Source organism: Bactrocera tryoni, chromosome 5 (genome assembly GCF_016617805.1).
Source record: "Bactrocera tryoni isolate S06 chromosome 5, CSIRO_BtryS06_freeze2, whole genome shotgun sequence".
Taxonomy (NCBI): domain Eukaryota; kingdom Metazoa; phylum Arthropoda; class Insecta; order Diptera; family Tephritidae; genus Bactrocera; species Bactrocera tryoni.
In genome coordinates this window covers 52667065-52692111 of record NC_052503.1, presented here as the reverse complement: position 1 = coordinate 52692111, position 25047 = coordinate 52667065, and the positions used below count along the sequence as shown (strand labels likewise).

The 25047-nt window shown below is 36.8% G+C and overlaps 1 protein-coding gene and 1 pseudogene across 2 annotated transcripts in view; both read right to left on the bottom strand.

Moving 5' to 3' along the window:
* Positions 1–21454, bottom strand: part of LOC120778116 (dual specificity protein phosphatase 15) — a 107349-nt gene extending 85895 nt beyond the window's left edge. For both annotated transcript variants that reach the window (XM_040109818.1, XM_040109819.1), the window contains exon 1: positions 20838–21454. The gene's annotated coding sequence lies outside the window, so the exon portion shown is untranslated. The remainder of the gene's footprint in view (positions 1–20837) is intronic.
* Positions 21455–22516: 1062 nt separating this feature from the next.
* Positions 22517–22673, bottom strand: LOC120779219 (annotated as a pseudogene).
* Positions 22674–25047: the final 2374 nt, after the last annotated feature.

Genomic DNA, 25047 nt, shown 5'->3' with positions numbered 1-25047 from the left:
TTTTGTCCTCGTTCGGAATCTATGTAACAAATAGCTGAAAGTAACGGTATGATCTCATTTTGAAATAAGTGAATAATAATATCAAGAAGGTCTCCCGCATCTTCTTGCTGCATTGCTGGTGGTGGTAACTAAAATGAAGAAATTTAACCTTATGTATTGACTTATCATAAAAGAGTGTGTTCTAGGGAACATATTATAGTGTTACTTTCAACAACCTTTTCGTCTATTAGTACTTGAAGTTTCTGATTTTGGACATCGGGACTTTGTCCTAGAGTAAGTGATCGATTTCTATCTTCGGTCTTCAAAAATACGGAACTTGTTCTTAGTTAGTCCCTTCGAAAACTTCCTTCATCCCCTCAAGATTGTTGAAAAAATAAATGAACTCTTATGATTGTTCACTTACTTTAATGTTGATTAAACGGCATGATCTGTACTGAAGATGGTAAAAACAGTTATTTTTATCACGATTGAGCTTTTGTTTTTTGTTGGCTTCAAAATATTTATCTGATGATCAATCTATTGAATCGATTTTATAATGGGTCAGATACCTCTACTATATATCTGTTTCAATAGGCATTGCCTTGATGAATTTTCATACAGCCACAACCAAGAGCTTATTTTGGGCACGTATTCTGTTAATTATCCAACAACAGGGATCTAACAAAAATAAATATTTTTACTCGTCAAATTAATGCACAAAATATACTACATATATTCGTTGCTTGACAGATTTAAACTCCAAAATTAACCGAACCGTTTGGATATTGAATACACAATCCACAATACATTAACTTTTCATTTCTTCAAAATGGATTTCTTTAGACTCAACACAGCGTTTTGAACCAACATCCAGCACATGCATAGATTTTTTAAGTCATTTGTGGGAGTGTTTTTCATCACTTTGGTTACATCTGCTTGAATGAGTGGGATACAGGCTCCTCTCAAGTTGTTTACAGTTTTGGAAAGGGAAAATGGTCTCGTAGTGATAAATGACAAAAATACAGGGAAGGGTAGATGAGAGAAATCAGTTTTTCCAGCAAAAACTTGTTCGCTTTTTGGTCTACATTTAGTTCATAACCTAAATTTTCGGTTAAAATTCTCTAAATAGTATTTTTTCTCGTCTATAAACCCTCAGCTAAAATGCTCCTAGTAAAATTTGCCTCAATACCCAATTATTTCACGGACTTTTTACACCAATTCAGCACAATTTTACATCGTGGAAACCACTATAAACTTGACTAAGACCTATAAAAACATCTCCATACACTTTTTCCATCTGAACAGGGTATATGAAGTTTGCTACGAAGTTTGTAACACCCTAAAGGAAACATACATACATATTCGATTAGCGTGACGAGCTGAGTTGATTTAGCCATGTCCGTTCGTCTGTCTGTCCGACTGTCTGTCTGTATACGTATACTCGAATTAGTCTTTAAGATATTGTTCTTAATTGTTCCACATATCCTTATCACTCCATGGAGCTAATCATTAATTGAAATCACTAATATCGGGCTACTATGGTATATAACTGCCTTACAAACTGAACAATCAAAATCAAGCTCATGTATACAAAACTTTTTTACGATATTTGAATATATAACTTCACAAAACTTGGCATCACTTTTTATTGAAAGCAATACTACGATATCCGGATAAATTGTTCAGATCGGACCGCTTTTGCATATACAAGGTGCGTTCCAAGTAAACAGAACTTAAAAAAAAAAACAGAACAAATGGTTTTTTCGGCAAAATCAATTTATTTTATTCAAAATAGTCTTCTTCTGTTTCAATACAGTTTTTTGCACGGTCCAAAAGCATATCGAACGAGTGTTTTAGCTCGTTGGCCGTAATGGCCGCCAGTATGTCGGTGCAAGCCTTTTGAATGGCCTATACGTCTGCATAACGCTTTTCTTTCATGGGCAAATGCATTTTTCCGAAAAGGAAGAAGTCGCATGGTGCCATGTCAGGTGAATACAGGGTTAAAATGTGAAATTTGGTAAAAAAATCGGTCTCAAGCGTCGATCGATGAGGCGGCGCATTATCGTGCAACAAACTCCAACTTTCATCTTAGCAATAGTCGGGTCGAGCACCTTTTGTAAGCCCAAATGTTCGGTGAAAATGTGATAAATTGATGTTTTGGAGATGTTCAATTCCATTTCCATGAATTTCAATGATGATTTCGGCTGATTTTTGATGAATTCAGGCACAGTTTCGGTGGTATTTCCGGTGATTACGGATTTTGATTGGCCCAAATGTCGATCGTCATTTATGTCCTCACGACCACTTTGAAATCGTTGAAACCACTCGTGCACTCTGCTACGGTATAGGCAATCATCGCCATAAACTTGTTTCACCAATTGAAGCCGAAACTTATTAATCAATAAGAGTTTATTAAATTTTATGCCTCCAATAACTTTATTATGATTTTTATTAAGAGCTTGTAATATGACTGCTCCTCCTTCTTTAAATTTCTTGGGGAAATTTCTTTAGTAAATAGAATTGTAAGTTGATCTTGAGTTACTATAATTTCTTTATCTTTATTATCTTTTTTTAGTGCTGCTTATATTTTATATTTATATGCTTATAGTCAGCATGGAAAGATTTCTTCAGGGGTTTATTCATTTAGAGGTGGTAAAATTCGTGAATTTTTTTTATTATTTCAGCATGATGGAATTTAAATTATTAAACATAGACCTAATAATGACGTTTCGGTAAAAGTTTTACCAATTTTAAAACAAAATTTAATGTTGGCTCTTTGAACGAAGCCCATTTTCGCATCGATAACACAAACTTACTGACACTTAAAACGCAATAACTTCACTTCCAATCAATGAAATGTCATAAAATTCTCACTGGATTCTAACGCACCAGCCGACATATAGATGGCGCCATCAGAGGGCGCTAGATTCAAAAAGACCTGTTTACGCACCTTGTAGCTGCCACACAAGCCGACCGCAACTTTTTTTAGTTATAATTAGAAATGTATATAGTATATAAAGATACATAATAAGCCCGTTCTTTGATTTGAGAGAACGTAGTTAAAATGTGCATTTAAAACCATAAAAGTTAAAACTAAATTTTATAGTTTTATTGAACTATTTCAGTGCAAGGAACCCAAAAATTTCGACATTAAAGTATTTATAGTATATAAGTAAAACTTTATTGATATGTATATGGTATACCACATTTACTTTATTACACAGTACCATTTGGCAGTATGCTTATAAAAATTCTCTAAATGTAGCTTCTTTCGTTTGTGACGCATTTAACCCACCGGGTTGCCACTTTTCCTCACGCACTCCAACTCCGGGTTAATTCATGCAAGTCAATAAACAAATAAAGAAAGAAATCCACGCACAACAGCTGTAAAAGGAAATCACTACGTGTAAAGAAGAACAAAGCAAATGGCAGTGGCTTGAGACGCGGGAATGAGTGGCACGCTAGACTTTTTTGACTCCATGCAAATATCTGAACTTACAGTGACCGCAAACTATTCAAATGAATACCAACGTAATTGTAATTTCAAGTTTATTCTTGCACTTCTACGTGAGTTACAATGACCCGCGGCACTTGGTCGCGCCACAACAAACGACGCAAATGCCACAGCAATAAGAAACTCGAGTGCACACTTTTTTCACTACAAATCTACAATGAATGCGTAGGCTCACGAACAATTGCGCTTAATGACACGCCATCAAAGTAATCGTTGAATATTTTACTTAATCGCCGAGTTCACAAAGCTTTCAAGTGACTTCTTCTTCTTCTTCTTTATTGGCGTAGACACCGCTTACGCGATTATAGCCGAGTTAACAACAGCGCGCCAGTCGTTTCTTCTTTTTGTTACATGGCGCCAACTGCATATTTTCCAATCAAAGAAGCTGATGCATGCTCCTTATCAGTTCTTCGCCGCCGTGTTTGAATAGCTCGGCCGGCAATCCATCGGCCGCCGCCGCTTTGTTGTTCTTCAGGCGGGTAATTGCTATTCGAACTTCTTCATGGTCGGGCAATGGAACGTCTGCTACATCGTCATCGATTGGGGAATCGGGTTCGCCTTATCCTGGCGTTGTACTTTCAATGCCATTCAGTAGGCTGTAGAAGTATTTCCTCCATAATTTTAGTATGATTTGGGCATCGGTAGCTAGATCACCTTTGGGGCTCCACAAGAGTATGCTCCGGTCTATCACATCCCGCACGTGTTGTGTTCGATCGTAACGTTGCCAGTCTGTTTTCTCTTGGCTGCGACGCGGCACTGCTCGTCGTACCAGCTGTTCTTTTGCGTTTTCCGAAAACCAATGGTTTCGATTGCAGCTGTACATAAGGAGTTTGAAATGCCGCCCCAAGTGACTAACGCGTAATTTTAAGTTTTCCTTCATGAATCCTGGTCATAATGCGTTAGCTAAGATTTTGACCATTTTAAAGTGGTTTCCTTACGACTTTTGGTCACAGAAAAAAACTTGATCTGGCGAATCATGTATTAAAAATTAGGTTGAGAGCATGATTTTAAGGCTTTGTTTTCATAAAATTTAATTCTGTACGTAATTCAGTCAAGAAAACACCTTTATTTGGTATTTATTGTTTAGAATTGGTATGAGAAATCAATTTTCCCCCCGAGGAATAACTGGGGTATTTTGGACGCATTTTTCAGCAGGAGATTCTAAGAAGTATTTTGAATTATATGACGAACAGGGAAATCGGTAAAAAAGAAACTGTGAAGAGTGCAGTCATCCGGAAAATATCACTCAAAGCCCCGACCTTTTCAGCTTCCAACTACCCATCTAGGCTATGTATGAATTGTTATTTTGTCGAGGTTCATAGGCCAAGTTAGCAGCCCTCCCACTGAACTATTAAACTTGGGCTAATCACCAATTTTTCAAAAAATACTTGATTACTGAAACCAATAAATGATTTTTGGTGCTGATGATATATTTATGATTTCAGTAGAAATAGATTATACGGTTGTCAAGAACTGACAAGGTGTATGCATCAGCTTCTTTACAAAATATGATGGGATGAAAGCATGCACTATGATTGGAACCTATGTGTGCTCTGCCCAATTCATAAAAAGTCAATCTGCGCCAATTACCGTGAGATAAACCTGCTTAATATTGCATGTAAGGTTTTATTAAGCGTTGTGTGTGAAAGACTGAAGCCTACCATCAACAAACTGATTGAACCTTATAAGTTTGGCTTTATACTTGGATAATATACTATCGACCACATTTTCAGACAAGGAGAGTCCCTATCGTGTAACTTCTTAAACTTATTGCTGGAGAAAATTATTCGAACTGCAGAGCTAATTGATATTGATATAATTGGCCTCAACAACGGCGCCGTTAGTTCTGCTTTCTCCAGACTAGAAGTACGTCGCAATCTCGTCATGGCTTTCATGTCACTGTTGGCAATCATAACTTCGAAGTCGTAGATAATTTCGTCTCTCAGTATTAACACCAACCTCGAAATCCAACGCAGAATAACTCTTACTGACAGGTGCTACTTCGGACTGGATAGGCAATTGAGAAATAAAGTCTTCACTCGATAAACAAAAACCAAACTCTTCAAGTCACTCATCATCCCCGTCCTGCTATATGGTGCAGAGGCATGGACGATGACAACATCTGATGAGTTGGCCTTAGGGGTGCTCGAGGAAAAAGTTTAGCGGAAGATTTATGGTTCTTTGAACATTGGCAACGGCGGGTACCGCAGTCGATGGAACTATGAACTGTACGATATATACGGCAACATTGACATAGTTAAGCGAATCAAGAGACGGCGAATGTGCTGGCTAGGTCATGTTGTGAATGGAAGAGAACACTCCAGCTTTGAAAGTTTTCGTTTTAGTATCCGCCGGAGGAAGTACAGGAAGAGGAAGACCTCCACTACGGAAAAATCAATTTGGGAAGAACTTGCCTAAATGTGGTATCTCGAATTGGCACCAACTAGCGAAAAGAAGGAACGACTGGCGCGCTATTGTTAAGTCAGTTATAACCATGTAAGCGGTGTCTACGTCAGCAAAGAAGAAGAATAGAAATAGAAAATCACTCGCAAAGTCGGAAAACTATTTTAGGTAAGAATATTGAATCTTTATGCTATGCCTTATACGATCGATAGATATCGATCTGAAGGTCTCCTCTCAACATTTCGTAGTCGAGAGACCGCGCCTTTGTCGGAATCGCCGATGTCGAATCACTATAGAATACAACCACCATAGAAGCTAATCGAACAAATTCACGCCCTTGTATGGAAATTTTTTTTTACGTAGATATGTTCAAGATTTTGGGAATGGATTACTGCCGAATGCAATGCTATAATCTTCTAACAAATAGTTTAGATCAAGAGTAACCATAATTCGGTTTGAAAGTTCATATTATAAAATAAAATTAGTTGGAAACAAGTTGGTAAATGTTTTCGTTGAACACAGATCGTTTGCCGGTTATATTGAGCGGTTAACATTATTTCTTATTATGAAGTAAAAAATTCGACCTCTGTTGGTAGAGCAGAGATACATACGGTTAATTATGTCATGATTGTCATTGGTCAAAACTTAGAGAATGTACTTTGGCTGGTTGACATCACTGACGCACGGATTAGTTTTAAAAAATTGTAGTTAAAAAGAGTTCGAAGACAGATTGATCAGATTAGATGGTAATAAGATGCTTCTCGACATTTCAAGCCCACCATTTCTTAAATTTCTTCTTAACATAACACTTAAAGGATGGTTACGAGTTGAGAACCAGCTTTATCTATATTCTGCAGTCATTCATTTAAACAATCTTTAGCAATTAGCTAGCAATTTTAAGGGTACATTCATTTGAAGATGCGTGTTAGACGTTGAAATCATGTGCCACAATAGAACACAAGGCGTTCTTGTTGCATGAAAACAACATAGCTAGTCCTTGGTGGCCGCCACATGATTACCAACTCAAATGTTGCAAAAGTGCTCATATTTTTTGTTGCATTGAAAACTACTCGAGCGAGTACTTTTGCCAACTAGCGAATACAGATGAAATAAACTAATTTTGATTAGCGTTAAAATATGTGACAAACGTGCTGGGAATTCCGAGCGACATGGCAAGTATGGCAGCAGCGCCCGAACACAAACAAAGTATGCAACGGGTGAACGCTATGTGACTGCCACGAAACAGAGAATCGCACAAATACTGTTTACCAACACTGACACTGTTTACCTTTTATTTCGCAAATGCCGTTACCTTTGCGGCAAGTTACCAGTGAATCGTAGCGTTTATTTGCCCAGAGCTGAACGACTGTGAAATGCCAACAAGCCGCCACAAAAGGCCAAAGGAAGCGAGTAATTTTCGGTTGAACGAATTGGAGGCAGGCATACAACCACACACACAGCCATGGATACGAGTAAATTTAAAATGCAGCAATGTTGCATTTTCGTTTGGTTTTGCACTCGGTTTTGTAGGAGTGCAAGTGCCAGTATGGGTATGTGAGTGTATGTTTGGGTGTGCTTCTACCCTCTGTGGCGCTCATGTCCAGTTCTTTTGGTAACTACTATAAAATGCCCATTGCCGGCATTGCAACTGAAACTGATCACGTTTAAATATTTTATAGTTAAGTGTGTGTTAGTGTGCGCCACTTCATAAATGGGAGTTGCTGTAGTTGTCTGTTTGTTTGTTAATAATAAATTAGTGCATTTGAAATAAGCGAATTTATCGTACACACAGCGGTTTGCTACTTGCTAATTAAGTTATTCAGATGCTGTGTTACCCGGAAAGCGAATGAAGATTACTACAAAGAGCAACCGGTTAGAGAGCTTAAGACAGGAAATGCGCTAGAATATAAGCCTGTTGAGAATTGCAATTTGGTAGATATGAATTAATTGTGTGGTTGTGGTGATCTTCAGTATTAAGCGAATTTAGAAGTACACAAGAAGCTTTCGGCAAAACAAAGGCTGATATATACATATATTCTGGCCTAGGGCAACACTAAGTGTTGCAAGGTGCAATCTGACATTTCCATTGGAAAGTTTGATATTTTTTAGCATAACATCACTCAGAACATTTTGTCAATTAATCGTGAATTGTTTTATTTACTGGGAATTAAAAAATTCACCTCGGCCAAAAAATGGAATTAACTCGTGAACATTTTCGTGCGATCTTTTTTCACAACTTTCGACGTGGATTATCACGACAAGAGTGCATCGATGAACTAAAATCTTTGTATGGCTATGAAGCACCATCCTATAGCACTGTGAAAAACTGGTACAACGAATTCAATCGTGGCCGACGCTCGCTCAAAGACGAATTCGTGAAGGTCGTCCAAAACAGCTGTTGTGCCAGTAAACTAAGTTCGATATTTTATAATATATAATTTATTCTGTGATCGAGGAAAATATTGAATTTTTCACTTTCTGCCTTTGGAAGCATTTATTTAAGTGCATAAAGAATATTTATACACATATTTTGAATCAAAATGGCGGCTAAGGGCCAATCTTTGGAAGAAACTTTTTTTCAATAGGACTGCGTTGGTCGACGATGAATATAGAAAAACCCTGTTATCTAACGCAAAACAAAAATAAATATTTTTGAATATTTTCCCAACTGAATAATGTTCTAAGGACCCTAAAATGTACTTTAATCCAAAAAATTATATTTTTTTAAATTATAGACTGATCCAAGCTTTTAGAACGTTATAACGGGTTTTCCAACGACACCAAGTTTTGTTTAGTAGTTTTTGAAGATTTTTTTGCTATTGAGAATGGATTTCAAATATGAAATAACTGCCAAATATGATAATACAATTTTTTTACTAAATACAAAATATTAATTTATGGGTAAGTTCAGACTTAAATTACAATATATATTTTTTTTTTATAGAAGACGTCAAACTACGCGAAATTAAAGATTGGTAAAATATTGTTTGGCACGGAGAGAAGAATTTCTTCACAAAAGAAACAAATGAAAGGTATGTGTGTACCAGAGAACTGCAGCGAGTAATAAATTTTTGTTCATAATCGGGTATTGATCCGTTACTATGTCTGATTCTCTCATGCCACGAATCGATCCGTTCGTCTTCAAATCAGCGATAGAGGACAACTTTGAATCACTAGCGATCAGCTTATACATGATTTGTTTATGAACGTTCGCAGTAGCAGAAAATACCCGAAATGATGCATAATCATGCTTCAATGATTGAAATGATCGACAGCGTTCGGTTTGTATTTCATGCCCTAAACACTGATTTACTTGTGCACTTGTTATATGTATAATGTAAATTCCGTCGTATGTATGTACATACGCGATGGAATTTCCATTGTTTACGCATCGAAAATTTGTAACATGCGCACATTTTCAAAGCTGATACATTTTTTGCCACACATGATTCAAATCAATCCAGCATAAAATTGTTGTTGTTTGTTGTACTCATAGATGTACTCGTAGTTTACCCGAAGTATCACATCAAACAATCGTCGCAACGCTACGAACTGACATGATACGATTTGAACCGAAGCCAGCCATACCGTTTCCTCGAACGTGATTGCCGAAGAACAGATTGTTCATGTTGCATCAAATCAGTTGACGCTGGCGGGTACTCGAATTGATAAACAATGTTGTCTATGATGAATTGATTTGATTGTGTTTTTGGCACGAGTGATTGTTCTGAATTAATCATACTCGTTGCAACTCTCTGGTGTGTAGCTGCATTAGTTATGGATATAATAGCGCAAGGTGACATCGTAAGTGCTTCCAGTCTTTTGAACTGTTGGTTAAGTTTATTCGATTCATTATTCTCTAAATCTTGGCGAATGGAAGCCAGCTAAGCCTAATAAGAGTGCTCAATTGCTAAATTGGATAGGGAACCTTATCATTTCATTGCAAAAAAAATATTATCGGTCATCTAAAATAAACACAATTTAGAACTTGTCAAAATTTTTTTTGCTTTGGAACCAAAATTAGTATCGAAGAAGTTGGATTATCTATTAAGATAGGTGGATTCCAATAAAGTAGTATCGTTTTAACAAACGGAAACTGAAACAAGTAAAGAAGGAAGTAAGGAAAATAGTTATGTGTAGTACTGTATGGATAATTCGCAGAATTCAACCCACCGACATACTATTGCAGGGAAAGATTTTTTTCTGATTTTCAATTGTGTATAGTATCTCACATTTTGGCCGATATTTTATGTAAAAAGTCAACTATTGACAATTTTTTAGTCATAAGGCGACATACTCTAGAGGAATTATTAGTGCAAAATTGTATCCCGTTATATTGATATAATATCACTTTACAGTATAAAAATCAAAAGGTATTTGAAATTGTGTTATATGGGAAACAGTCGTGGTTGAAATCCGATTTCGCCCAATTTCAAATCGGTCGAACAGGTCACGAGATATGCCAAGTAGTTCAAGTAAAGTTCTATAATTAAGTGCTTAGTTATGGCATTTTAAAGGTTTTCTAAATATTTACCCAAACTACACCTTGCACGGAATGAAAAGACTATATTAAAGACTACATGTGTGTATATATGTATATAAGAAATTAAGAAAAGTCGCCATTCTTGAATTTTTCCACAATAAATTTAGTTCCATTTCCTCTGCAATTAAAATAATCTTTTCACTAAAATTCACCAATTATTTTCCTAATTTCATGCTCGTAGAGGGGAAATCGCAGTGCGACAAAGCAAATTTATGAAATTTAGTGGCGACTCAAAGTCTCAGCGCAGTAGTTATAATTATGAGCTTGAAGAACCAATTAAACGGTAAGAAACTCTACCAACACTTTCAGACGGCGGTCAAAGTACTGATTTCACGCAAAAGAAAAAAGCAACACCAACAATGTTATAGTAGCCTTCAAATGGCGTAGTTTTATTGGGAACAAATTTCTTGCGACTCACTCGACAGCGACGTCGTCGTCGACTTCAACGCTTTGTGTGAGTTACTTTTGGTCAAAGCAAAGCAGTTTCCAAGTGTGGGTACTGCAACCGGAGCCGCAAAAGCAGGAAAACAAAGTAATCAAATTTCACCTCCGTCTTTCAGATCCGTTAATTTACTTAATGCGCTTTTAATACTTACCTTACCGTAGACTTTTTATATTAAATATATATACCGACATACAGGCATATAATGACCGAAACTTAAGTCAGACAAATTAACCACAAAACTTTGAAAGTGAAAGCTAAGTAAATTAGGTGGACTAACTGGAACAAAACAAGCACTGTAACCACCGGAAGTGAATTTGCGACATAAAATGAGTTCTTCTCTTGATGGAAGAAGGCTATAAAAATCAGTAGTTGTTAAAGTGCAAAGTATGATGAAATTTGCGTGTGAATTAACTGTATATGTTTTCCTAATTTTATGCAAAATTTTCCTTTTTTGGCTTTCGGTATTTATTCACCGCTGCGAAAATAAGGCTGATTCTTATTGGCACTGTTCAGGATTTAGTAACATAGAATGGATGTAGGAATTCAACTGCCTTCGAGCAATTTGGATCTCGGCTTCACGGCCACTGCCTTACTTTCTACTTGTGTGTGCCTTCGTCTTTTTAATTGGTGTTTTTTTACACCTAGGAGTCCAGTCAAAGAAATATCGCGCATTTTACATTTATACAAAATAAACAAATTTATAAAATAGACACTAAAAATGCCCGAAGCTACTCAAACCCTCCTTAGATACAAAGTTCTTGATATTTTTTCCAGCCTTGGTGGTTTTTACCGTTTTTATCGAATCAGCGAAAACCATTTTGAAAGACCATTTGGCTGTAAGAAACGTGACAGCATGATTGGTTCCAAAATCACTAAATTTTTTCGTAACGTATTGGTACTAGCGATGAGTCTTGTATTTATGCTTATGACCCGGAAACAGACGATCAATCCATCGAATACCGTGGCAAAAGTGAACCGAAGCTGAAAAAACACGTCAAAGCAGGTTAAAAACCAAAGTTATGTTGACAGTTTTTCGATTATTGAGGTGTGTTGCACTCCGAGTTTTCGAACTGTCAACAAGGAATACTATTTAAGTGTTATGCGTCGTTTACGCGAAGCTATTCGTAAAAAAGGCCGGATTTATTGGTCGACAACTCTCGATTTTTGCAACATGATAATGCACCGTCGCATACTGCATTGATTCTTTTTGAATTTTTCGCCAAATATTCAACAAACATCGCGCTGCAGAGGCTGTATTCTTGCTATTCAGCAAACTCAAACGACGTCTCCGGGAAAACCGTTCGGAGTCAATTGAAGACATTAAACGTGTATCGCTATGCACATTGAAGGCTATTCCATAAATTGACTTTAAAAATTGTTTCGAGGATTGAAAGAAACGTTGGCACAAGCTCATTCGGACCAAGGGGAATTACTTTGAGGGGGACGACAAAGATTTTGATGAATAAATTAAGAATTTTAAAATTATGAACAAAGCCTTACTATTTTTGGCTCATAGTAGTAAATCAAGGACATCACAACAAAAATTTGCACAATAAGTGCCTTCATGGCATAGTAATTCTTCAAGGCCTCCATCTATTTGTTGTCATAAGCTTAGTGCCTTATCAAAGATATCTATAAGTTTTGAGGGGTTATTTTCAGGGTAAAGTTAATCCCTAGTGCTGCAAATTAATAAAATCGCGTGAATACGTCATCTAGCCCCCTCACCTCACGTTTTCAAAGTCGATACCCCTCATAGAGTCAAAACTACTGCATCGAAATTTTTTAAAACTTTAACACTATTTCCATACACAAATTACGAGCCAAAATATTTTAGAATTCTAGCAACCTTTTGCTACAGAGTATTATAGTTTCGTACACCTAACGGTTCTACCTATCACCTAAAACTAATCGAGATAGATATAGGATTATATACATATATGTATATAAATGATCACGATGACGAGAAAAGCTAAAATTCGGTTGACTGTCTGTCTGTCCGTCCGTCCGTGCAAGCTTTAACTTGAGTAGAGATTGAGATATATTGATAAAAAAAAAATTACGAGTTCGTAAATGAGCGTATTCAGGCCACTGCCACGCCCACAAATCGCCATAAACCGAAAACATATAATGTGCCATAACTAAACACTGAAATAAGATATAAAACTGTTATTTGGCGCAGGGCAAAAATTGTGAAAAAGTGGGCTTGGCCCCGCCCCCTAATACGTTTAATGTGCATATTTCCTAAACTAATAAAACTACCACAGCCAAATTTGCCCAGCACAAATATTATAAGAACTTCTACGGACAGTGTTAAAATCGATGAAATCGGAGAATAGAGATGGTATAAAAGAGCTTTATGAGAGCCAGTGTGAAAATTGGACAATGGACGTGGCACCGCCCACTTTTTGACCCGACAAACCCATTTCGACTAAAATTAGTACGTGGCATCCTTCCTACATTTTTAAGTCACATTGTGAAAATGGACGAAATCTTCTCAAGAACCAGCCTACGTCCCATATAGCACAATTTCAAATTCCACCTAATTCGTTCAGTTTCCAGTACATAAATCAAGAAGCAATTAATATAACGGGATAAAACTTTGCAGGATAACGTCTTCAGTGTGAGCTATCTATGAACAAAAATTATTTAAATCCAATAAAAACTGTTCAAGCCCCTAGGTAGCGAGTATTTAGACACCTTTTGATCGAAAATGTCGGTCCATGTGTGATATATATAACTGAAAATAAGGCTTGAATCGGACCAATACTTACTTAATATAAATATTTTCGAACTTCGGCGTGACTTTACCCCGATTGATTTTACACCTTAAAGTATTTCCCTGGCTTTGATTAATGCAAGATGCAAAAGTGTAGGACGTTCGGTTGCGCCCGAATTAGCCCTTCCTTACTTGTTAAATATTTTTTAATGGAAATTGAACAGAATAGTTTTCAAATTTCATACTAAAAAGTACCATTGGTTTTAAAAATTAAATTTTAAGTTCTCCCTCTTAGTGAAATTAATAACATGTTATATTAGTGTTATCTTTTCTCATGTTGTTTGGTACTATAAATTGCTCATAAGTTGCTCTCACTTCCTGTTTTATTTTCCATTTCTTCCATATTTTAAACACTCCAATATTATTCAGACTATTTTTTTAAGATTAGTTGACATTTAAGTAAGTATGCAACACTCAATGTACACAAATATTGTCGACAAATAGAACAAGCACATATTTACTCAACTATTTATTTATTCATGTGTAACAAATGCGAATTAAATTTGCAAATTAAGTGCTTAACTTATTGAACACACTGTAATAATACAGCACAGCTCGATGGCTTCCAAAACAAATTAGCACACGCATATGCAGTCATGTAAATTCCTGTACATAAAAGTATTTTCCTGTTTATGCCAATTTTATGAATTTATTTTTTCGCAGAATTCGCGATTTGCATTGAATTAATGAAAAAGGCGCACACACGGCGCGTAAACAAATTACAATAAAGCTTAGCGTGGCTCAGCGCAATGGAACACATGTTGCAATTCAACATTAGCTATAGCAAAAAGAAGCACAACAATAACAAGAGCGAGAACGACAAGAACAGCGGCAGCAACCGCGCGTTATTAAGGCGTGTTAGCTCTCAAGTTACGTATACGCCTGGGTGTGTGCGCGCAAATCGATAGCTTTATAGGTGTTAATGTGTGTGTGCTTGCTGTGTGAGCATATTTAGAGGCGGTGAGCTGCGCGGCGGAGCACTAATTGTAATCAGTGGGTGACATCAGGCGCTGATTTTGCCACAATGTCGATTTGAAAAAAGGAATAAAAGTATGAGCGTATTTATAGCAAATGCACTCCGGCGATTTAATGAAAGCTTTTAGCGTCAATGCGCTTTAAGCTAGCTGAGAATTGTGTATTATTACGCAATAAGGTATATTTTAAAATCACGGCTGAAAAAATGCCTGGGATTGCAAAGAGTTTATATAAATGACCCACCACATTGTTCAGCAGACTGTCATTGTGTGCGACATATTTTTGTCTTTGGCTGGATTTTGAGATTTGAAATGTGAAAAATGGTGGTGTATTCGACTTCGGTATTGTTTAGAAGGAGAGAGGACTTATCTATCGAAGGGAAAACGTCAACATTTAATCCAAAGTAAACCACAGAAAATAACAATGATATGGCGAAAGGAATTTATGTATCAAAATGAAATGGAAAATGCAGAATTTTACGTTGATATTAAGCGAATAGGCCTGTCTTAGCTGTTCAAAAAATGTTTTATTTATTTGCGGTCACACCCCAAACCGCTGTAACGTTAAAACGTTTGGCTTTTGCTTCAGCACTCAAAACTTTAAAGGCGGTTTTTCGAAACTACTTTTTTAAAAAATGCGACGACGACTTAGAGATTGTCGCAAGTATCCAATTGTAGCTCCAGAAAAATATCCATCTAGTTGACTCTATTCGACGTTTTTGTTTTTGTGAGCCCAACTTTTTTACCCTGAATAGAAAGAAACGTCGTAGACACTATTAAATCTTTTTACAAATAATCAGCGGGACAAGCTGCGTCAACTTATTCATCTTTATATACGCGAACTAGTCTTTCCACAGCTCATTTGTACACTCAGAATATATTGTCAAAGTTTGGTCTTTTTTGAGGGTTCCAGACAAGCGTAGCCCCTCAATGCTGCCAAAGGAATATTACAGGTCAAAAAAGAATAATAATATTAGTAAAGATATATACTACATACTATACATACATAGTATGTATACTTATGTAACCTTTCATTATTATTTTTATACTCTCGCAACATGTTACTATAGAATATAATAGTGGAGTTTCATACATATAAAAGATCAGATCTGTTCGTCCATCAGTTCGTGAAAATTGAGATATATTGATGGAACATTTTACGCATGTTAATTAGCGTTGAAGGATGCTAGATGGGCGTAATCGGACACTGCCACGCCCACAAAACGACATTAAACAGAAACGTATAAAATGCCATAAATAAGCGCTAAATTGAGATACAAAACTGTAATATGATATTAAGATTCCAGTTGGGAGGGTGCTAAAAATGGTTTAAAAGTAGGCGTGGCTCACTTCCTAAATGGTTAAATAGATACATCTTCCAAACCTTTGAAGCTATTGAAAGTTGAGAAAAAGTATTTTTCCAAACACAGCGAAATAGATCAGATAACCACGCAGACTCCTCATATAACGTTTATTTTGGAAGCTACTAAAAGAGCGACAACTCACTAACTAACTGAGACACAAGCATTAAATTTCACAACCAAGATGATGCGGAGGAGAGTTTAAAAATTGGGCGTGGCGCCTACCACCTTTAGGTCAATCCTATGTACCACGAACTGCTCGACAAAATTCAACCAAATTTGGTGTGTGAGGTTATCGAAAAATTCGTATCATACACCATGAAAATAGACCACAACCACACCTACTACAACAAACTTTTATAGTAAACAAATCAAGCATCAATGAAGTTATCAGAAATAATGTCTTTATGGTATTTTTTGAAATATATTAATATATATTAATGAATTATTTTAACTTTTTAAATAATTAAGATATAAACTTTCGTATTATTGTATATGTATGTATATACCTTTCTAGGTCTCCTTCTATGGAACCTAATGTATGATGGGGTGCTAAGGAGACACCAACCAAAAGCCATTAAATTAATTGCATACGCAGACTACCATATTGTGATGACAGTGGCTCTGGAGCAAATGTAATGAGTGGGAAACGGCCTGCGCCAATGGTTGTCCTCAATCAGTTTAGAACTGGCTGAGCAAAATACATAACTCTCACCATAGGGGAGTGTAAGTTTCACACACAGCCACAAATAAAATATCGTGGAGTAATAATAGCCTCAAGGCTAAAATTTAGGGATCATTTGAAATACACTGCAGGTGAAACGAATAAAATCCTAAACGTCTTATCAAGAATGATGGCAAATAAAGGTTGCGTACATTCAAGCCGCCGATTTTTACTCGCAAATGTAATGAAAAAAAACAGTATGATGCTCATTGACATCCAGGTTATCAGAGCCGTCCATAGGAGCCAAAAGCGAAGAGAGAGGCAGCAGTAATGCCAAACCTCACTCAAAGGACGGTTGACCCACAGACTGATACCGGATATCCATTTGTAGATAGCTAGGCGACATGGGGACCAGCATTTTCACCTAACCCAAATACTAATTGGACATGGGAGCTTTAGAAGTTACCTGTACAGATTCCATCACGACATTAGTCGGAATTCTGCGACATGTTCAGAGTGCTTTGAAGACCCAGAGCATGCATTATTTTATTGCCGTCGCTTTTTAAGCTCAGTTCACTGAGAACTGGAAACCTGAAAGCGAAGCAGCAGCTTCAATCAAGACAAAATTAAAACATAAATAGCAGATAGGCGTCCATACCGTGCCATAGAGGAGACTTAAATTTCTTATAACTCCCACGAAGTAATACTTAATCAGGTGGTTCGGTGGAAGAGTTTGGAGTTGGAAGTAGGTCAGGTTTAGCTATTGATGATCTCCCTACTTGAAAAAAATATATGTAAATAAATACTTTTCCATCGAAAACTTTTGCTTTAATACTCAGGAAACAATTAAGTAATTTTACACTTTATTTGCCAATGTAGTTTGACTCATCATCGGAATATTTATTAAAACAGCCAGTGTTTCCCACAGGTCTACCTGTCTTTTCCGTGTCTTCCCTTTTCTTTTCTTCGTTTGTTTTAGCGGCTGGATTGGTTGCGGCTAATCTCTCATCGTGAATAGATTCCACCAATTCGGTTATAACGATCATTCAACGAGGGAAATTAAAGTATAGGCGAAACAATCGCAACAGTTTTTAGTCTCATTGCAGGTACTAATCGGACAATGACAAGTGAGAATTCCAAGAACAGAAAAATTCTATGTCCATACTGCCTGTAATAATATGTGTAAAATTCTTCCGCCATTTTCAACCGCATCCTAAGGTATACTATACTTTTAGCAAACAGTCCAATTAAATCGCAAGTGAAGTCAAGTCAATGAACAGCGAACAGAGTTTAGAGGAAAGCAGACAGATGTCAAACACGAACTAGTTCATTCTTCGTTCACAACAATTCGAATTTTACTTATATGTATTGAGTTTTCAACATAATATACTTATTAGTGTCTTTCCTACCGTACTTACTCCTGTTTAAATAGTTTTATTAAAAAATAAATGAAAAATTCAAGGCAACGCCGATCCAACACAGGAAACACCTGCCTAATCTCCCACATATACAAAAAGCGGACTCTACTAATCAAGAGTCTAACTTAACATAACAGTTAACTGATCAATTGGTGCAAAGTTGTGTCATATGCGGTACTAACTCAACTGATATTAAATCTTAACCCAACAAAAACTTAGTAATCCGTTCATATTCCATTTCCCCACCGCAAAAATTCTTTCTCTATACTTCCTTTGCCTTCATTTTCTTCTTTCGACAAACACACGTGCAGAGGGAATTAAACAACAATAAGCTAATATTTTTTATGAAAACAAAGCTTGCCAACTTGCCACAAATCAGTCGCCAGCAGGTTGTCAGTCAACAGGCTATTTTGCCTGGAAACCCTAGTTATTTAATATTTTTTAATTCTCTCGTGCTTTCTTTCTACAAGCTCTTGCATTTTCGCTTTCTGTTGTTCTTTCAGCTTAAGTAAGCCACTCACGCAATCTTTGTTACTGCGGCTAATGACATGCAAAGACTGCTTTCGCCGAACTAATGGCAGTCCATGAAAGTGGGTTTTTGCTTCTCCGAGCATTCTTCTATATACATATGTATAAATAATCCTTGATTTTTTAGAAATAAATTTAAAGAAATCTTCAGGAATGCAAAATTATATTATATTTAAAATTTGTGAAGGATCTTGGGATAGATACGGTACAGGGTAATAAGTTCACGGACCACTCGTTAATTACTATTAAAATGCACAGAAGTTCCTTGACTTTTAAGGTTCCGATGATGAAATGAGTTATTTAGTGAGTCGATATCATAGTCAGCATGGAGTGGTCAGTTCAAGTGAGATGCCTGGTTGATTTCATAAGAAGCTCGTCTTTTGTAAAAAACTGAGACATTGGAAAGATAATCACACTTAAAAAATATTCTAATCGGGAAATGGAGCTCTTTAAAAACCTTCAAAAAAGTGTATGTCAGAGGAAATCAATCAGACAACTTTGAACGACAGTACCGCAGGACTGCACTCTACCATAAAGATCTGTAACCGGCTCACAAACTGTTATGTTAGATGTATGTACTCGTATACTAAGCTTTGCAAGTTAAAGATAATATTGCAAAGAAGGCATAGCTTCTAAGTCCTCTAAAAGCATAGATTTCCGAAAAACATTGCCCTTACTAAAAAATTTCCAAATTAGTTTCCAGCCGAGACATTTATTGGAGAAATCTGAAAAAAAATATTTCCTTTTATAACATAAAAATATTATTATTCACCATTCTCATTGTTAAATCTTATAGAATAACGCCTAGTTTCGAGTAGAAATTAGAATAATTTTTTGGTTTGCAGTATTTTTCTCTGTAAAATCTGATTCCGTTATTTCGTTTGTGATTCAGAACCGTTAGAAATAGAAAGAGAGAGATATAAAGCATTGTAAACTCTGACGAAAATCGAGTGAAAGCTTCTAACGGAAATATTTACACCGTCTAAATAGGATGCATACCACCCATAAATTCCTAGAAAGGTAACAGATATGTTGATGTTCGAATAAAAATGTTTCAAGCCATTAGCTCTTTCAATACTCTATCAAAAACCAAGTGGCTCACGATGGCCGGCTTTTCTTGACCGCAGTAAATGTGACTTTTTGTCTATTGGTGAACGAAACCCCAAGCGAGCTAATAATTATCATTGATAATAGCTGTATTATATATTATATAAAGTCTCCAGTTCTGGAAGTGTTTAATGGCATCGCATGCCTGAACATATCGAAGAAACTACTAGTGGCGAAGAACGTGGTTGTTGTTATTATTTTAATATAAAAGCTTTTGCAAATAGTTTAGGGAAAAAAGCTGGGATGCGATTTTTGAACCAAATGTAGGACCGACTTCCTAGATATGACTCTGGAAACGAGGTTTCCTTTGATGTTTAACAAAGACACCAATATGGAAGGTACAAAAACCGATGGGCCACATTTGGCACTGGGAATAAAGTCGATTGAACAGTAAAAGTACAATTCTTCAATTATTTCAATTGTAAATGCGCTGATTTTGTGTTTCACATAAATCTTAGTTGTCATGGAGAGTGCGATTTGGCATCAAGCGAGGTCTAGATGTATCTGCCATTTCCGTCTATAATTTGAAATACAAGTATAGGATTTAGAACGGGTCAACCTTTTAGGTTTATGTTTAAAGTGTAAATTAGCGTAAATTCTTAATGCTAAGACGTCTGTTACTGGTCGATCTTCTCAAAACTGAAGAGCTTACTCTGTGCAGCAAGATTTTTTGTATTAAAGGATCCGGCTGGAAGTAAAATTATCTTCAGACCATTTGTTTTAGTAAATCGCGATCTGAAGCGATAAAATATTACAAAAGTTTAGAGCTCAATTCTTTCATTAAAGACACTACAAAACAGCTCTATTTAAACATAACTAATTTTTCCTTCCAAACTTCCTTAAACCCAAATATAATCTCTTTAATTTTGATATGTCGAATGCCTGTAAACTTGCAAGTGTTTTCAAATGTTAGTCTCAAATTGTTTACTTGTCCTTTGACTTTCGCTCACGTGGCTCTTTGCCACAAGCACGCCACACTATGCCCGGCATTCAAAGGTCACAAGCGTCTTAAGCTGCAAGGCAGCAGTAATTAGCTCACAGTTCATTGCAAATTTAAATATTTTTGGAATAATGGTAATTGCAAATACATACATACTATATGTTTTTGTAGCCTAGTGTACTAACCTTTCTTTTTTGTGCTTTTATCCACAACACGACATTTTTGCATATGTGAACCGAGCGTTGAACATAAATCTTTCATTTATTTAATGTGCTTATTCAAATAACGGTAAATGCGCTTTATCGCACCGCAACGCGGTTGTAAAAAAATCACACTACTCCACAAACAACAAAAAGGCCACACACAAAAAGATGTGGAGAAAAACTTTATACCGTTGTTATATCACCACACGCGACGCGCACGTTTCCAGTTTCACCGTTTTCCGTGCGTCCTTCTGCTACCGTTACAACCGCTGCTGCTGTCGGCAGCACTGGCACACCGAAGTCCTTTGCGTTGCCTGTCGCTGTTGGCGTGCCAAAGCAGAAGCGCCAACAACAATGCAAACAGCTACAACAACTGGCTTAAAGCAGCTTGCAGCCAGCAGCAGCGCGTAGTATTTTTACGCACACAGGCGCCAGCGCCTGCACGCACACCTGCACAACGAAAACGAAAGTGGCTTTAATAAATTTTTCACGCACTTTTGTTGCTTGAAATTAAGCTGCAAGCCATTTTGTTTTTATATTTTTAAACTTTTTCGCTTCACTTTGTCTTTTTGTTGTTTTTGTTTTTGTTTCGCTTTTTGCTGCTGTTTTCGGTCGCTACTCGGTGTTGTTGTTTTGCCGTTTGAAAGTGAAATGTTTGAAATGTGAAAGTTTGCAACGAATTTAAAGCAAAGTTGGAAAACGACGTTCAAGCAAGCTGAGCTGAGTAAGACGAACTGAAATTTTTATGGTCAACATAGCAGACTTGTAGGCAGACAGTCGCGCAGCCAGCACCCGAACAAGGATTTGAGTGAAATTGCACACGAATGGCATTGATTGAGTGGAAGCGCTGAGTGTAAATTGAAGTGAAAAAATGAATTGTATGAGCGGGAAGCTGAAAATGAGCAATACTAGTAAACAAACCTTTGGGAAGCGCGCTTGACCAATATTCTACCTTTCAGAAGCGTTTATGAAACACAAATGCCCAGTTTATCATGCGATTAGCATTTTTGAAGTTTTACAACTTTCTTTATATTGGCTCCACATATGTCCTCCTGATCTTAGTCTTCGAACAAGATTCTAGCAAAAATATTTTGCATTTAATGTGGTATTGCTGTCGTATCAGTTTTCTATTTACTTGTATTCTTTAGTAAAGTATAGTTTCACTAAGCACGCTTTCAATGTTTTTTAAGGAGAGCCTAATCTCGCTATCTCATAGGTTCGCTCCAATCGCACATAGAAAACATTTTTGGTTACATCGCCCTTCTCTTTTGTTGGGCCTGGGCGCAAATCATCGATATGTTGAAGAACGTCGCTTTGATGTGGATTATGGTTAGACATTCATCTGGCGAGGTCAATTTCAGGACTCTGCGACGTAGTCTCCGTTCCATCACGACTCCCACACCAAATTTGCTCTCCTTTATATGGCTACTTAGTAAATACAACACGGACCTACTCGTCTCAGTCCAGTCAATCGCATTCTTTGGCCGACGGTGATATCAGCTTTATTTTTACGAGGACATAAACCAGAGGACATTTCAGATAAATGCCCCTAAATCGTAATCTTTAATACGTCTGCAAGGGTCGCCAACAAAATAGGGGTATCTCACCCTAGTCTATTGCCTATTTTATTTTGGATGTTATTAATGTGGTGTAGAACCTTGAGGAGATACACCTTATCACTTTAGTTCGCTTTCAAACAGATGTTTGAGCCGGATTACCGGCGATACTGCAATATTCGGCCATAAAACATCTGTCAGATGTTAAGCCGTTAAGATCAAGTACTATACTTTGATCTTAGCCATAAGGCCGAGAAGCGATTAATAAATTGCTCCAATGGTAAATTATTTCTATAGAAGTAAATATAAAGTGTATGAGAATTGAAGCAACAACCAACGCTCAAAGAAATCCCAAGTGATTATTCAGTTATGCAGCCATCTTCCAAACGATACAGTACGGAAGGTCGCAAATCTGTACGCAGGTAACGCACCCTTACAAATTCTTGTTGTTTTCTTCTATTAAAGGTTGGTATGCAGCTCTCAAGTAATTGCTCAAGGAAAAAAATACATTATTTCTTCAAGTAATTTTGACAGCTGGTTGCGCATTGCGAATGATCCACATTAGAAGAGCAAGAGAGAATAAACAAGCTTTGTGTGTAATATGTATGTATGTATGCATGTGTATACGAACATAAATATTTTCATCGCGATTTAAGGAATGTGGATGAAGATTGGTAGGTTTTATACATAATTTCAAAATGAACTATACTTCATAATAATAAACTAATTTAGGATGAATTTAACGATTACTTGATTACGTTGAAAACATTGAGTATTCATATTCATTATTATGGTAGACAATTTTAATTATTTATTTGGTTATGCTTTTTTTTATGCATTTGTAACATGATGATTCAGAGTATAATAGTTTTGTTCATCTAACGCAAAATAAACAGGACTTTTTGAACCTAGCGCCCCTGGTGGCGCCATTTATATGTCGACTGGTGCTTTAGAATCTGCTATATTTATCGATTGTACAGTGATTCATGAATTTCATGACATTTCATTGATAGGAAGTGAAGTTATTGCGTTTTAAGTGTCAGTATGTTTGTGTTATCGATGCGAAATGTTTTAAAATTTGTAAAACAAGTTTATGGCGATGATTACCTATCCCGTAGCAGAGTGCACGAGTGGTTTCAACGTTTTCAAAATGGTCGTGAGGACATAAATGACGATCAGCTTGTGGGCCAAACAAAATCCGTGATCACTGGAAATTCCATCGAAACTCATTAAAATCAACTGAAATCATAATTGAAACTCATGAAAATGGTTGAACATCTCCAAAACATCGATTTATGGCATTTTGATCGTACATTTGGCTTACGAAAGGTGTGTGCACGGTTTGTTCCGTAAAAATTGCTCAAAATCCAACATTCGAAAGACGATTATTTGACCAAAAATCACATTTTAACCATTAACCCCTCCCCGTATTCGTTTGATATGGCACCGTGAGATTTCTTCCTTTTCGGAAAAATGCATTTTTCCATGAAAGGAAAGCGTTATGCAGACGTAGAGGCCATTCAAAAGGCTTGCACCGGAATACTGGCGGCCAGACCGGCCAACGAGCTAAAACACTCGTTCGACTTGCTTTTGGGCCGTGCAAAAAGCTGTATTAAATCAGAAGGAGACTATTTTGAATAAAATAAATTGATTTTGCCGAAAAAAACATTTGTTTGGTTGTTTTTTGTTAAAATCCTGTTTACTTTGGAACGCACCATGTGTACATATGTATGTCCTCCAGATCTTGGTCTTCGAACAAGATTCTAGCATTTAATGTGGTATTGCTGTCGTATCAGTTGTTACTTGTATTCTTTAGTAAAGTATAGTTTCACTAAGCACGCTTTCAATGTTTTTTAAGGAGAGCCTAATCTCGCTTTCTCATAAGTTCGCTCCAAGCGCACATAGAAGACATTTTTGTTCTCTTTCGTTGGGCCTGGGCACAAATCATCGATATGTTGAAGAACTTCGCTTTGATGTGGATTATGGCTAGACATTCATCCAGCGAGGTCAATTTCAGAACTCGGCGACGGAGTCTTGGTCCCATCACGACCCCCACACCGAATTTGCCCTCCTTTATATGGCTACTGTAGTAAATACAACACAGACCTACTCGTCTCAGTCCCGTCAATCGCATTCTTTGTTCGGCGGAGAGAGATGTCAGCTTTATTTTTACGTGGACATCAACCAGAGGGCAATGGCACCTTCCCAATTTAGAGACCGGAAATTTCAGATGAATGCCCCTAAATCAGTGGTCGGCATGAGAGAATCTGTCACTGTGTTGGTGAGCACGAAAAAAAGGTAGCCCAGTGAGAAATTAGAGTTAAAATTAAGCATCTAATCTAAATAATTAATAGTTAATGAAAATTAACAAAATGTCTTTTAAGGATATATTCCCTATTATCTTTAAAAAACTTGGAACATAAAAGGCACCAAAGGCATTTAGAATCATAAAATATTTCTCGCAGGGCATATTTGGTTTTGCGCTATAGTCTTGCGTGATGTTAATTCGTTGCTGGCTCGACAACGACTGAACGACAGGGGTATCTCACCCTTGTCTGTTGTTTATGTTATTTTGGATGTTATTAATGTGGCGTACAACCCTGAGGAGATACGCCTTATCACATTAGTTCGCTTTC